The 12,906-nt window shown below is 39.1% G+C and overlaps 1 long non-coding RNA gene across 2 annotated transcripts; it reads left to right on the forward strand.

Moving 5' to 3' along the window:
- Nucleotides 1-575: 575 nt before the first annotated feature.
- LOC133796849 (uncharacterized) lies at nucleotides 576-2,607 on the forward strand. 2 transcript variants are annotated; one of them, XR_009875537.1, is made up of 2 exons: nucleotides 576-1,014; nucleotides 1,677-2,607. It is a non-coding gene; the product is annotated as an uncharacterized LOC133796849 (long non-coding RNA). The 2 variants fall into 2 exon arrangements; XR_009875536.1 differs by having other exon boundaries at nucleotides 576-950.
- Nucleotides 2,608-12,906: the final 10,299 nt, after the last annotated feature.

A 12,906-nucleotide genomic window follows, 5' to 3' on the forward strand; every position in this document is an offset into this window, starting at 1 on the left:
AAGTTACTCAATTTTGTAAGTTACCATATTAACGTACGGTTATGCAAAACTGTCCATGAGAATCTTTAATAAATATAAGTGGAATGGACAGAAAAAGGGATTGACTTTCTGTATGCAAAATCCCTACTGAAATTTTCATAAACAATTTTACCAAGAGTCCTTAATAGATCAATAAGAGTGACTCGTGGTCTAGGTGAGTTTTAACCATTGAACCACATAAAGTCGTGTGAGTGCTTTGTGTTCTTACTTTTTTTTATTTCTTATACATTCAGTTTACAAAAAGAATAATCTCTCTATTGTCGGATTTTTAAGTCCTCTATTAGCGAAAAACCACATCAACACAAATTATATATAAGGTATATGTAATATTGTGCTAAAATAAAAATAAAAATATATTAAAGTATCAAATATAATAATATTATAAAATATAAATAAAACTCTAAGTATATAAATATATATAATATAAAAATAGAAAGATAGAAAGAGAGAGAAGATGATGAAATATATATATATATTTAGATATAGGATCTCATTAACCTTATGCTTATTTTTTTTGGCAGAACCAGTGTTGCATTTAATCTAGGCCCTCCATTTGTAATACTTTTTTATCTTATGGTTGTTAGTTAAGCTAATTGTTTAATGTTACATTTTGTTATATTTATTTTAAAAGGTAAGAGTTTTTTTAAGTGCAACCAGTTAGAGCTGGTTACTTTTTTGCAATGTGGCAAATCTGAAAAGATGGTTGGGTCAGTTATGATCAGAGTGCTTAGAGAGAACAACCGTCACTCTCTCACTCTACAGTTTCTTCTTCTTTCTTTATTAGAAAAAACCCAAAAAAAAAAATTCGAATCTAATTTCTTTGTCGCAGAAGGGGTTGGTCGTGATCAAGCTTAGGAAAGAGTTTAACTTTGGCAACCTATCGTGCTTCTCGTTCTTTCCCGTGGGTTAAGGTTATTTTCTTCTCTGATTTGGGTCATCTCATTTGGTTCATCTCGTTCTTTCCCGTGGGTTAAGGTTAGGTTTTTTTGTTTGTTTTAGTTTGATAACGAAGTGTTCTGTTCTAGGTTTTAGTTGACGATGTTCGTGGTTTCAATGGGTTTTTTTTTCTTATAATGTTATTATAGTGTCAATTGCTGCTATAGTTGTTTAGTTTTGTTCATGTTATGTTATAAAATTTGAATTTGGGGAAGATAGTGTCCTGGTTTCGTTATAAGCCACTGAATTTGGCTTTAAATTTGTAATTGATGACCATTATTCGATAAATATGTAGTAATCTAGTTCATGTGCTTTGCTCACAGGCCCGATTAAATTATTGTTTTTTATTTGGTTATATACAAAAATACTATGGTTATTGAATAAAATGCAGGGAAAACTAATAGTACTATTAATATGACGTGTGTGTGTGTTAGATTACTGATAGAAGGGTTTTGTATGCACTTCGAAGCAATTTGGGAGAACTATGAGTAATTAATCTTCATAATACTATGTGTATGATAATGCATTCATCTAACCTCGTATATAGTGATTTAGTTACATACCGAAGCAATATGTGAGAATAATGAGTAATTGACATTCATATAACCACGCATATAGTGCATTCATATTTTTCTAGCAAAATGACTATGTTTGTAGATAGTTCATCATAGTTATTCAATGTTTTTCTTGTTTTTTGTCAGGTTCTTATCCTAACTAGTATTTGTCCTAAGATGAGTGATTTATAAATGTAGTGAAGCAATATGATGATAATTATAAGTTATTGGCCGTTTTTATTTAATATGCACAAAATTGGCTGAATGTCTTCGAAGAAGAGAAACCCATCATCAAATGACAAAAACAAGGACATTTCCAGCAAGCGTGCAAAAAACAACAAAAAAGGAAAGGAGAAAGTTACAAATGAAGTAAGTTGGATATACATTTCAATTTCGATTGTTTTTTATCTAAATGTATGTGCACTTGGAGGTGTTCATTGTCTTTTTAATATATTTTGTCCCATGATGGAGAAGGGCTTGACAAGAATACTTTAGGTTTTCTTACTTCTCATCAACTATGATAGCAAAAGACAAAAATCAGCGTGATCAAACTCAACAATCTGAGGCTAAGGCCGATGTGAAAAAAACATGGTACAACTCAGTGTCGGTGCTCCGGTGATAAGATCGTAACTGTTGTCAACCATGGAAGACGAATACATAGCGGCTTGTGAAGCAACTAAGGAGGCAGTTTGATTGAGAAAGTTCTACACTGATTTGGAAGTAGTTCTAGATATGGATAAGCCACTAATCCTATACTGTAACAACAGTTGAGCAGTAGCTAACTCCAAGGAACCAAGAAGCCACAAGAGAGGAGAACATATAGAGAGAAAATACCACCTGGTTAGAGATTGTACATCGAGGTGATGTGACTATTATGAAGATAGTGTTGAAACAAAACCTTGCTGATCCGTTTACCAAGACACTTCTTGCAAAGTCGTTTTTGGGTCATGTATGTAACATGGGATTAAGAAAAATGTCTCAGTTGCTTTGAGGGCAAGTGTGACATTGTTAGGATTAATGCCCTAAAAACATGTAAAGGCATTTTATTGAATTAAATAAAAAGAACAATTTTATTATATTTGAATATTATAATTATTGTTTGAATTAATTATATGATAATATAAGGAAAATTCCTTATTCATTCATGAGAATATGACCTTGTATTAGTACGAGAGAATTAATATCATATATAATGAATAAAATAGTTAGCAACATATTAAAATATGGAATCTTTAATGAATGGTTACTAGTGCAGTATACTAAGCATATGAGATGCAAGTGATCTATATTCGGATTAATGATGTGGATAGAGATCTTAGTAAATGTGTTGTATATGGCAGGATCGATAAGAATTAATTATCTTTATGAACTTGCCATTTGACATAAAGATTTGATTCTTATCATAATAGATGATCATTTGAAGATCAGTCTAAATCCTGAGTATTCATGAACTCTTGTTTGTGTTTATTGGATCTTTTGATTCACTCCTTAAGTGTTCTTAGAATAATGAGGCTAATAACTTTTGTTTTGCATATTCAATATCATGAATGACTGAGAAGATGAAATACAATAATGTAATCCATACTTTCCTAATGGATAGAATATTGGTTTCCTTAAGAGTTAATTCTGAAATTGAATAATTATTGAGATCAAATCTATAATTTGATTATAAATTAATTATTCTCTAGTGAATTAATGATACTTAAGTATCAAGAGGTAATTAGAAGGGTAAAATGACAATATTGACCAACTCTAATTAACGAACCAATAAATGGAGGACAAAACTACATTTATTGATTATATCAATGGACTATAAGAGAAAACTCTGTAAATATAATTCTATAAATACTTAGAGTACAATTCCATATTTATAGTGGAGTAATCATGAAATTAATAAATAAGATTATTTGATTAAAGATTTTAATTAATAATATGATGTTTTGGAGCTTCGTATTATAGGTCCATGGTCCCAGATTACCTCTGTCCTACACTGTCAGGGGTAAGGATGTCAAAAGAAAGATTTGTAAAAAGAAGGACTTAATTGCAAAATAATCAATTTTCCAAGGCAATGAAATAATTATGAGATAGTTATGGACAATTGATTAATTATGAATTAATTAAATATTTAAATATATAGTTTTTATTTTGAAAAACTATAGGTTAAAATAAATATTAATCTTTTTAGATTAATATATAAAGTGAGATTAATAATTATCTTATTTATAATAAGATATTTATTTATTTAAAAATGATATTTTAAGATAAAGTTAATTTTGAATTAACTGATATTTATTTTGGGACAAATATTTTGTCTTAAATATTAATTAAATAATCAAATGAGAAAATTAGGGAAAACCCTAATATGGCTCACGCCACTCATTATATTGCATAGTGGCACCACACACGAATATTTCGTACCCTAGGATTTGAATTTTGAATAATTTGTTTATTTATTTATTTGTTTAAATATGAATTAAATTAAATAAGGTTATAACTGATTAGTTTTATTTTAATAAAATAAAAATTAATTAAATAAGTTAATTATCTTTATAAACCTAAAAAAGAAGGTTATTGTTAACACAACACAGTCTCTCTCGAAAACAGAAGCGATATTTTTTCCTAAACCTGAAAAAATATTCAATTCCTCTTCTCTCTATCAAATATCTCTAGATCTCATGTGTTGAGTACATTTAGACAATCATAAATCAACCATTTGAATCCTACGTGCCCACATACGTCCTTGTGTGTTTGATGATTGGTCTAGAAGATTAAGGTGTGAGTCTTCAGAACTTTGATAGGAAGTTCATTGATTTTATACAAAATGATTCGAGGACACTTGATAGGCTACAAGAGGTAATCTCTAATTAGAGATAAGTAGAGAGGAATGGGCCCATTATAATAATTATTAATACCAGACAAAATCATACGCATACGGACCCTAAAAATCTTTGCCAGTCAACTTCAACACCTTCTTATTGAACAATGTCTAGTCAAGTAAAATCTCCATCTAAATCCCTTATTGACTTCAGTTATTCCAACAGCAAGGCCAGAGCCAAGAACATGATCCCCAATTCCCTTGCCATGTCAACCCAAAAAAAAGTTAAGAGAAGTGATGGACTTGGACTCACTACAAAGGATCTCATTTGAAGTCATGGTGAAATTTGGAACTCTATTACTCTATGATGTTTTGAAACTAACATGGTTAAATGCTATTTATTTTATTTAGTACTTACATTGGTTAAAGTTATTTATCTTATCTAAATAGGATAAAGACAATGGTTAAAGTTATTTATCTAAATATATGGAAAAACTTTATCTATGATATGTAGGTTTTCATAGATCCACTTATTATTACATATGGGAAATTTAATTATTAAAGTTATTTATCTAATGTAGTAGACAATAAGTTAATGAAAGTGTCCCTAAGAGGAACAATCTTATCTATGATCTGTAAGACATAAAAAATTGTTTTCAGAAAAGTTGAAAGTAAATGAATATTTTAGTTGAGAAATAAAAATAATTATGTAAAATATATAACCCTTATATACATGAAATCATACAAGAAAAATAAGATCAACAAATTATTATTCGCTTCTTACAAACAAGAGGAAAATAGATGTATTACTATCATATATAGATAGACAAACTTATATGACAAAGTACAAATAAAATGAAAGCAACTAAATGTTTAACAGAATAAACAAGTTCAGATAACGTCCTCAGTAATAAGCCAATAATATTACATAAGAATATTAGAAGATTCTCACAAAATAATCAAACACTTACTCTGTTCCTTTTATTCCCTTCACTTTTTTCAACAGCCTATACCTCCAAGACGATATTGTTCCACAATCTCCCTTATCAAACCCGTAATGTTGAGCTTCATACTTGCACATTCAACTTCCTAAGCCTTTTCCTTCAGCTTCCTTGTTCATCATTATGCCCTTCATAGTGGACATTCATCAATCGGTACTCCAGGGCAGTGATTCGTTCTATCAAAGATGAATTCTCTGAAATTCAGCACGAGTCTTTTAGACAGCTCGGATACAGCTGGCTAGCCAAGAACTGTAATAGATGATTCACAAGTTCTTATTTCCTCTGTAAAGACAGCGCGATTCCCCAGGTAAATAGCACGAGTTGATAACACCTATGAAGCATAACATCCAAGACACGAGATGACGCTACATTCAGCTCGAGGTATTCTGAAGATCTGCCATTTCCCTGGATCTTTATAAACCTTGATACATTATATAGACGTGCGTGGATAGGCATTACATGTCCACAAATCCCTGAAATCCTAGACACGTAATATAATCGTGCATGATCAGACATCACATGTCCGGTTATCCCTGATGACCCATGATCAGTTTTACCTAATGATTAGACCATACCTTTATATAAATTGTAATATTCATCATTAGTGTGAGACAGGACACACGAGGGATTTGGATTCACATGATGACCCCAATGCCTATCGAGGGAATTTTTCTATAAATACTAAGACCTTGGATAGGGAGGGGGGTAGTGGTTTTTCTCTGCAATGCAAAAACTTTGTCAAAATTGAGAAAGAGCAACAATAATAATACAGACTCGTGGACTAGGGGGATTTTAACCTCCGAACCACGTAAAAAGGAAAGAGTGTTCTTGATATTTTGATTCTAGTGTTTTTAAGTATCATTTTCTTATTATGGTTTACCATTAAGCACTAATCGATCCCAGCTATTTTTGTAAATTCACTGTTGGCGAAAAACTGCGTCAACAGATTGGTGCTTTCATTAAGACCTGCAGATTAGTGCTATTGTGAAAAATTCAGATCAAAGTTCATCATGGTGGTTACTTGCTCGAGACATAGTAATGAGACGGATCAGCCTGGTGGGTAGGAGGCTCACCATACTGCTATTTTCGATGAACAAAGCCTTGAGATCCAACAACGGTCGGGAAAACAACCAATGGGCCACGACGACGCCGGGAGTTCTGCGTCACTGCCGCCGAATCCGAACCTGGATTACTTGACTGCGGTAGAGTTGGAAAACATGCAGTTAATGAGCCATTTAGCCAAAGCAAACAAACAAATCGAGGAGGTTCTGGCTCGACTACCCCCTCTGGCAACTGATGTTAACGTTGAAAAGAGGTAAGGTGGAACTCATAAGTCCAGCCGGGGTAGTCGACCCAGACCAAGTTGGTCGGTTAGAACCTCGACCCCGAGTTCTACGCCCATGGTGCAAGATCACCAAGAAATCCCGTTTGATGGCTTTCCCATGGATCATCGAAAAATCACCCAGTCGGTTAGGACCTCGACTCCAAGTTCAGTAACACCGTCGAATGCACATGGAAATGCCCATAGCAACCCACAAAGAAGGTCTAGAGAAAACTCACAAAGACGGCATGTTCCAGCTGACCCCCCTGTGCCATGATCAGATCGCCAGACACAGAGAGTCAGAAATGGCGGAGCAGAGCAACCGCAGGCTAATTTGGTCCGTCCTGATGGGACGAGAATCACCTCCCCAGTTAGGCATCCCCCGTCACCCATAAGGCATCCTGCACCACCTCGTTCTGCGTGAAACGTTCCTACCTATGGGGACAGCAGGAGAAATCCTCCTCCCGCTGCCCCTGCGTATGCCCCATGGGTACACGGGAATATCCCAAATCCTCATCCTCAACCGTGAGCTCTAAGTTTCTCTAATGGAAGTTATTGGACCGAGGGTCGTCGAAGTGGTAGGTCTGGTGTAGATTTGAGAAATCAGCTAAGTTTGGCTAAGAGCCCTCAAGCTGATCCACAAATCGATCTACGAGATCGCCTAAGCTCACAAAGGAGAAATCCAGCTCGCGATGGAGTCAGTGGCACTCGCCACGAGGAAGGTCCTTCTGAAGTATGTGATAACGGGAATGTCTCACCCAACCAAGCTCGAACTTGGAGGGACAATAACCCACCAAACGCGTACGATGGAATGGAAGCTGTTGAACAGCCCCAGGGAACCAAGGACCAAACCCTCGAGAGGTTAGCCCAGATGGAGGAGTTGATGAAAAGACTCCTATCAGAGAAGGAAAAAGATGAATATGACTCAGGGGATGAGCTTGAACTTTTTGCCCCTAACATTGCAGCAACAACATACCTGCTGGGTTTCAGGATGCCTCATTTGTCAAAATTTGATGGAGATGGAGATCCGTCCGACCACTTGGGAATGTTCAACACCCTGATGATGGCCCACAATATTGGACCTGAGTTTAGTTGCCTGGTATTCCCCTCGACTCTGGTTGGGCCAGCTAGACAATGGTTCAAGCAGTACAAGAAACATTATATCAGCTCGTGGAAGAGTTTCTCCACTGATTTCAAGAGGGCATTCCGGGCTTCTCAGGCGGCTCGCATCAAGGAGGACTCCCTTGCAAATGTAAAGCAGTAGCCCAGAAAGCCTCTGAAAGCATATTTGAGTAGGTTCGCCAATATTGCTACGCGAGCTAGAGACGTGGACGAAAGTTCCAGGCTTATGGCGATGAGAACAGAAATTCTTGTTGGGGGCGACCTATGGAAGGAAATCCAAAGAAAGGGGGTCAACACCATGGATGAGTTCATGAACAGGGCTCAAAGGTGGATCAACTTCGAAGAGGCACGAGCTTCGGTCGCAGGAACCAGCCAAGTCCCTGTCGAGCCCGTTGGAGCAGTAATGGATGTTGTAGCTACGACTCAAACCGTTACCCAGAATAACCAAGGGGGAGGTAGCAAGAGGAAGGGAAATGGCGAGGGCGGCTAGAGCGGTTCGAAGAAAAACAAGCCCGTGGAGAAGTTCAAGCCGATCTATGCAACTTATGCCGACCTCACGGATACTAGAGAGCGCATTTTCTTGGCGAATTCTATCCGCTTTCCATGGAAAAAGCCAGAGCCTTTAAAAAATCAAAGCCGAAGAGAGATCCTTCAAATTTTTTTCAATTCCACAATGACACTGGTCACAACACCGATGATTGCAGGCACTTGAAGGATGATATCAAAACACTCATTAGGGCTGGACCTTTGGCTCAGTATGCCCAGAATCGAATAACTCCCAGTCAACTCGCTGGAAAAAACATTCCATCAGCTCCGGAGGCCCTAGAGAATCAAACCGGAGCTCAGGTGAATTAGGATATCCCTCCTCCGATAACCGGGGGAGAGATAACGACCATCTTCGGTTGTCCTCATCTGGCAGGCATGAGCAGAGGTGCCCAGAAGAGGTATATCAATGAGATGAGGTCTCACAATGGAGTTGGGTTTGTCCAGGAGTAGCCTTTATCTAATCAATAGCGATTGGAGAAACAACCAATCATTTTTACTGAAGAAGATGCTAGCCATGTCCAATTCTCGCATAACGATTCTCTAGTGATAACCGTCCAGCTCGCCAATCAGAGAGTTAGGAGGACACTAATGGATAATGGAAGCTCTGTGAATCTACTATTTAGTTCCACACTGGAAAAAATGGGATTGTTTGTGACTGAGCTAAAGGCAACCTCCATGATGCTGTATTTTGTTTTTCGGTGAGGGATCGGCAGCTATCGGAACAATCGAGTTAGTGATAACCTTGGGTGAAGGACCATGAACTGTTTCCAAGCTTCCCGAGTTTATGGTCGTCGATTTTCCGACCGCGTGCAATTCAATCTTGGGTCGACCTATGTTGATGGCATTCGAAGACATAACATCTGTCTGTCACCTTGTGGTCAAGTTCCCCTCATCTGCGGGGATATGCACTGTTTAAGGCGATCTGCTTGCTGCCAGGGAATGCTACAACATTTCCATGAAGGGAAAATCATAACCCGGGCAGAAAATAATGGCCATACAGGACGAGGGCGAGGAATCCCAAGAAGTAAGGACTGCTCCTGGAACGGAAGAACCTCGGCAGGCCAGTGGCAGGGATACTACCCCGAGTGACTATATCGATCCGCGAGTAGGTGAAGATAGATCTGAGTTCCAAGCTACTGAAGAGCTCGAAGAAGTAAACATCAATCCAAGAAATGCTTTGAGAGTCGTTAGACTCGGGAAAAATCTTGGCGATGAAGGCGGAGCTAATAAATTTTGTATAAGGGAATCTAGATGTTTTTGCCTGGTCTCATGAAGACATGGTAGGGATAAGCCCGAGTGTGATCATGCATTCCCTGAACTTGGATAAAAACGTGCCTGCGAAATCCCAGAAATAGAGACGTCTGGGTACAACCCGAGCTGAGGCCCCAGAAGAAGTAGTGCGGCTTTTAAAATGCGGGTTTATTCTTAAGGCTAAATATTTGATCTGGGTCGCAAATCCTGTCCTGGTCCCAAAGCCAAATGGAAAGTGGCGGACCTGCATCGATTTCTCTGACCTAAACAAAGCTTGTCCCAAGGATTGCTTGCCATTGCCAAGAATTGATCAGTTGGTTGATGCCACCGCAGGGCACGAGCTCATGTCCTTCATAAATGCATATTCTTGGTACAACCAGATCGCGATGAACCCCGCGAACCAGGAGCATACTAGCTTTATGACTCCAACGAATGTTTATTGTTATAAAGTTATGCCCTTCGGGCTGAAGAACACATGGACTACCTACCAGCGATTGGTCAACATAATGTTTGCTGATCAAATCAGGAAAAACATGGAAGTGTATGTTGATGATATGCTGGTAAAATCTAAGACTGTCGATAACCATGTTCCTGGTCTGAAGGAATGTTTTGAGATCTTAAGAAGATATAGCATGAGGTTGAATCCTAGAGGTGTACCTTCAGGGTGGCATCAGGAAAGTTTATAGGATTCATAGTTAATACTAGAGGCGAACCCCGAAAAAATCAGATCATTATTAGAAATGCCTTCGCCCAGGTCGCGTAAGGATGTCCAGAGTCTGACTGGAAGAGTGGCAGCCCTTAATCGGTTCATGTCTAAGTCCACTGACAAGTGCCTACCATTCTATAACCTGCTCTGAGGAAATAAGAAGTTTGAATGGACTGAGGAGTGCGAACATGCATTTCTCAATCTAAAAACACATTTGGCTTAGCCACCAGTATTGTCTAATCCGACGGCGGGGGAGCTTCTTCTCCTTTACCTAGCTGTTACGGAAAATGCAGCCAATGCCGTGCTGGTGCGGGAAGAGGATTGGGTTCAAAAACCGGTATATTATACAAGAAAAAGACTTCTTGGAGCTGAATCGCGATATCCCTTAATGGAAAAGATGGTGTTCTGCCTTATTCTAGCCTCTAGGAAGCTCAGGTCGTACTTCCAGTCCCATTCAATCCACGTTATGACCGGCCAACCTTTAAGGCAGGTATTGCAGAAACCTGAAGCATCGGGGCATCTCTTAAAATGGGCCATCAAACTTAGCCAGTTCAAAATACGGTACATACCACAAACTATGATTAAAAGTCAATCCCTGGCTGATTTTATGGCTGAGTGCACCATGTTTCAGGAGGAGCTTTAGAGAGAACTGGTACAGGCATTGTGGAGAATATTTGTGGATGGTTCGTCTAACGAGAACGGGTCCGGAGCTGAGATCATATTGATCTCTCCGAAAGGCCATCGGTTCCACTCCATGCTATGGTTCGGGTTCGAGGCATCCAACAACGAAGCCAAATACGAAGCTTTATTGGTTGGGCTTAGAGTTGCAAAGGAATTGAAGGCCAGGGCTGTCCAGTGCTATAGCGATTCCCAGCTCGTGGTAAACCAAGTGTCAGGGGAATACTAATTGCGGGGGGCCAAGATGGTGGCTTACTTAGCCAAAGTGAAGAAAGAGCTATCAGAATTTGAATATGGCCTAGTCGACCAAATCCCTCATGAGCAGAATGCCAACGATGGCGCTTTGGCGAGACTCGCTACCTCGAAAGAAGCAGAGACTCTGAGCATAGTATCGGTGAAATTCTTGTAGTGCCCAAGTATGGCAGGAGGCACGATGGAGGTCGAGATGATCGACACTAGGCCGACCTGGATGACCCCCATAGTAGACTATCTTATGACAGGGAAATTTCCTGATGAACGAAAATAAGTGAGGAGGATACTCTATCAAGCTCCAAGGTATACAGTCGTGGATGGAACGTTGTACCGACGTGGCCATTCCTTGCCTCTTCTATGATGTGTTCTGCCAGAGGAGGCCAAAACTATTTTACAGGAGGTGCATGAAGGCTTCTGTGGGGATCATACTGGGGGGCAAAACTTGGCCGTAAAAATATTAAGGCAGGGATATTATTGGCCCACTTTATCAAAGGAATCCATCTCTTATGTCTGAAAGTGCAACAAATGCCAACGGTTTGCCACAGTCGCCGGAGCTCCACCAGTCGAGCTGAAAATGATCTCATCCCCATGGCCATTCGCGGTATAGGGAATCAATTTAATAAGAGCTCTGCCCACGGGAAAAGGGGGAGTTCGCTATGCGATAGTGGCCATTGATTATTTCACGAAGTGGGTAGAAGCCGAGCCCCTGGCAACAATCACCTCAAAAAGAGTCCTCAACTTTGTATTCAAGAGTATTGTGTGCCGATTTGGACTGCCTAAGAAAATTGTATCGAATAATGGAACTCAGTTCGATAGCGATCTCTTCATCGATTTCTGTGAAAGGCACGACATAATTAAAAGTTTCTCTTCGGTTGCCTACCCACAAGACAATCGGCAGGTCGAGACCGTGAATAAGACCCTCAAAGAAAGCCTTAAGAAGTGGTTAGACGAGGCCAAGGGAGTCTGGCCTGAGCAGCTCCCACAGGTACTATGGGCGTACCGGACCTCCCACTGAACTTCTACGGGGCACACCCCTTTCTCCCTGACTTTCGGAAGTAAGGCCGTCCTTCCCGTCGAAACGAATATAGCCACGCACAGACTCCAGACCTTCAACCAGGAGTGGAATGATGAATTTCTCAGCACGTCCCTCAACCTAATTAATGAAAAATAAGAGGATTCGTAGCTTCGGCTCGCGCATTACCAGCAAAAATCACTCGTTATTTTAATTCAAAGGCCAAGAGGCGTATGTTTTGTTTGGGCGACCTGGTACTCCGAAGGGTCTTTTTGGCAAGCAAGGACCGGAAAGACGGTACCTTGGGTCCAAGCTGGGAAGGGCCCTATCAAATAGTGGAGGTTGTACATGAGGGAACCTTCAAATTAGTTCGACTTAATGGAGAAATAGTCCCACAGACCTGGAATGCTATGCTCCTAAAGAAGTATTGTCAATGATGACACCACCTGTCTATGTAAGGCTTAGTTATAAAAGCCGTTTAATTTAAGAAATAAAAGAATCATTGTATATTTCTTGTCTTTCATATAGTTTCATCTATGTATTAGTTCATGTGATAGCGTTTCTCCAAAGCAACCAAGAAAGTTCACTTTCTGATTACTTGGGGGGCATATAACCTGAGAAGGATTAAAACTTGGAAGCTAGAGAAATTGATTAACCGAGGTTTTCTTTCGGG

This window comes from Humulus lupulus, chromosome 1 (assembly GCF_963169125.1).
Source record: "Humulus lupulus chromosome 1, drHumLupu1.1, whole genome shotgun sequence".
Lineage (NCBI taxonomy): Eukaryota > Viridiplantae > Streptophyta > Magnoliopsida > Rosales > Cannabaceae > Humulus > Humulus lupulus.